Below are 4013 nucleotides of genomic sequence, written 5' to 3' on the forward strand. Positions count from 1 at the left end.
TCCCCCACTGAGCATCTTGTGACCCCCACTCCTGCCTGCCAGAGAACAATCCCCCTTTGACTGTAATTCTCCTTTACCTACCCAAATCCTATAAAACGGCCCCACCCCTATCTCCCTTCGCTGACTCTCTTTTCAGACTCAGTCCACCTGCACCCAGGTGATTAAAAAGCTTTATTGCTCACACAAAGCCTGTTGGTGGTCTCTTCACACGGACGCACATGACAGTCGCACATTAACTATTGGATTTAACTTAAAATACAAACGTACCTTTATTTGCCAATATTTTGATGAAATGTCTGGCTCTTTGAGGATGAGTCTACTATTGGAGTTGTATATACTCTTTCTTGAATAAGCCACACCCAAAATTGATCATATATGACTTCCAGATTCAGTTTCTTCACTGGATTGAAAACTGACGCTTATGAAGCAATCCGGCTGGAGAATCAGTCTAGAAATTTAATGATTTTCCCATTATTTACAGTTGCTTCCCCACACCTAATTTGTCAATAACTGTTTTTAGTAACTCATATTTATTGAGTTTCATGAATGTATTCAATCTAATCTTCATAGAAACCTTATACTCACATTTCATCCATTCATTTAATCTGTATTTAAATTACAGAATTTACACTACTAACTACAACTAAGCACAAACAGATTTGAAACAAACACAACTGTCCGTTAAGCATGGCATTCAATTAGTAGGAACAGAAGTGTTCATGTACAGTGGAGAGTAGCCTGCTAGCTACAACTTTAATATTCAGTATTCTCTGGGCAACAGTAAGTATGGACAAGTGTGGTACATAGGTGAATGGAAAGTAGCAGTTCCTCTAGTAACATAATTAAGTGTAGGTCAATTAAGAGAGCTTCTATTGTTCATTATCAGTTTCAGGATCTTGGCCTCAGTTCTGATATTTCAAAATACACGATTTTATCACTTGAGAGACTGATTCACATTCATCAAAATTAAAGCAACTGAGCTATAAACCAGAATGCAAATATGTTCTCTTATGGTATATTGAACACTGATGGCCGAAGCACCAGTGGTTCATTCTATAACTTCTCTCTGCCTCCTCTGCCCCCACCCCATTAACCTGATGTTCTAAAATCTATAGCACACAGAGATATGATGGCGGAAAGTATCAAGTATCTCAAAAAGGTCTTTGGGATAAAGGGATAAGAGGGAAGTCTTCATAGCATTTTGAATAAGAGCACAAGCTTTAGAGTTAGACAGACCTGAGTCCCATCCCAGGTCTGAAATTTACCAGTTCAACAAGTCACTAAAACTCTCTGAACCTGGTTTTCACATCCTTGAAACAGAAGTTATATTACCAACATCTACTTCATAGCATTATTGAAAAGATTAAATAAGACAAAGAATGGACAACACCCAGGATAGTCCCTGGTACATACTAAGTGTCACTTCATGGTAGTTATTTTTATTATTAATAATGCAGACTGAATTCCAGCAGAAAAGATATGTGATTCCATCATTTCCCTCACCCCAAACAATGGTCCCCAATCTGGCTTCATGGATTTTCAAGGATAATGACTGACATATAATATTTTACCTTAGGCTCTGAGAACATGCACACACACATAAACACACACACATTGGTGCAGCTATTATGGAGAGCCACCTGGCAGAATTTGATCAGAATATTCACTACCCTATCAACAGTCCCACTTCTGGGACTATATCCCAGAGAAAAGTCACACACAGTCCAAAAGGGGACATTCATGAGGACTGTTATCTGTAGTAAAGGAACTTGAAATAGAGAAACGTGAAACAACCCAAGTGTCTATCTCAGGGGGATAATGGAAAAGTAAAATGTGAGAGATGCACTCTGTAGCATATCATACAGCAGTTCAAAACAACAAAGTAGATAGATACCCAAAATATGGGTAGATATTAAGTGCATGGTTCTGAATGAAAATATTATATCTACCCATGTTTTGGGTATGAATCAGAATTTATATTTCCATTAATGTAAATTTTTAAACATGCCCACAACATAATCTTACATATTCTGCAAGGATACATACAAATTTGAACATACATATTAGACACATTGGAATTATTGCCATTGGGGGGAGGGAAAGAGTAAGGTGTGGTGATGAAAGGGAAGGAAGTAATGAATCAACAAAGAAAGAAGGGAGGGATGGAAGGAAGGAGAGAGGGAGGGGACAGTCTTATGTGTTTTAATGATGATAGTGTGTTTTGTATTGGTCAATATAACTGAACTCTCCAATGAAATAAACAAACAAACAGCATTACCAGATGGCTGTCAATAACATTTGGTTGGTACAACAGATTTAGAGGCCATTTTAAAACTAAATGTTTGGGAACTACAGGAGTATGTTCTCCTTTCAAATAACTGGACTACTCTGTTATTCACATTGCTCATTTTGCCCTTTCTCCTTTCATTGTAAACATCCCAACATGAAGAAATGGAAAGGGTGTCTAGAAAGCAAAGAAGAATGGAAGGGTTACCAATTTTAATATTAACTTATTAATCCTCACTGAATTGAAGTCAAACAGTGAGACAATATATACTGTTATGCATACTTTAATACAAAACAGGCCAATTACCAATATTTGAATACTTGTACCACTATTTATTCATCATGGACATACAAAAAAATTCAGTAAAATACTCAAATAGCAAGTGTCAAGGTATTGCATATCCACCCAGTTGGTAAAATAAGTCAGTTAATTTGGCAGGTGAGTATTAAGTAATCATGCTGTCAAACTCTGGTGAGTATCTAAGGGAGAAAGACAAAGATGGAACAAAGGGGGGGGAATTATAGAAAAGAAATAAGAAGGGGGCCAAAAATAGGCATAAGGAGAAAATAAATATAGTGTGACAGGTTCAACAGTGGGATGGATGTCTCGATTCCATCACAAAGAGATTATCCTAGAAATAAGGATAGACACTTCAAAGTGATGCCAGTGGAGCCAAGTGTGTGTTTTTTTTTTTTTTTTTTTTTTTGTCCATCAGATAAAGGCTGTTAATAAAGGTGATCTGTAGATTAAAGTGGCCTTTCAATGTCAACATTTTCCATCTTACATCTCAGTGTTTTTGTTGCCCTACAACATGTCAGGCAGCATACATTACACACTGACCTACACTAACCTGTGTTCTTATCTCCTGACTGCTTAGGCTAGGAGTTGGCAAACTTTTCTGTAAAGGACCAGATTGTAAATATTTTTGGTTTTGCAGGCAAATGATGGCATAGCTCATCAGAAGTTCCTTCTCTGTTTGACTAGCCATTATTTTCTCAATTCATGTTTCCTCTTATTACTGCATTGTGCCCTTTGTTTTTACAAGAGAGAGATCAATGTCAGTCACAGATGAAAACTGGATTGAGATGATAGCAAATACTATCTCTTCTGGGCATCTCCATTCCAACAATGCCAATTCTCTCTCTGTCCTCAGCCTGCTGGTTCTTCGTTTCCCACACCTTCATTCCTATCACTTGTCTTAAAGGTACCCTGTGCCTAGATTGTTTAAGAGGCCTAGTACTCTGGGAAACAGAGGGTCAAGGAAGTATTAATACCTTCTAACAGGTCCCCATATATCCTCAACTCTTCTCTTTTGCTTCCTATTATAACCAAACCCTGTTGGTTACACATTCCATATATAACCAGAATCCAATACCTCATTCCCCAATTACAACCACCTGTTGTAAACCACCATCATTTCTTGCCTGGAAAATTTGAAATAAACTCCAAATGGATCCCTACTTCAGCAGTTGCCCCACCACACCTAGGCACATAATTTATGCTCCATATATTTCATACTTTTTAGTGTTTTATTTTGAAATAATTTTAGACTTATAGTAATGTTGCAAAAACAGTACAGAGCATTGCCATATACCCTTCACCCAGATTCCCCTAGTGCTAGTATCTCGTATAACCATAGTTCATTTATCAAAGCTAAGAAAAATACATTGATACAATACTATTGATTAAATTACAAACTTTATTTGGATTTCACCAGTTTTCCACT

Source organism: Trachypithecus francoisi, unplaced genomic scaffold (assembly GCF_009764315.1).
Source record: "Trachypithecus francoisi isolate TF-2019V2 unplaced genomic scaffold, Tfra_2.0 Lachesis_group6, whole genome shotgun sequence".
Classification (NCBI taxonomy): Eukaryota; Metazoa; Chordata; class Mammalia; order Primates; family Cercopithecidae; genus Trachypithecus; species Trachypithecus francoisi.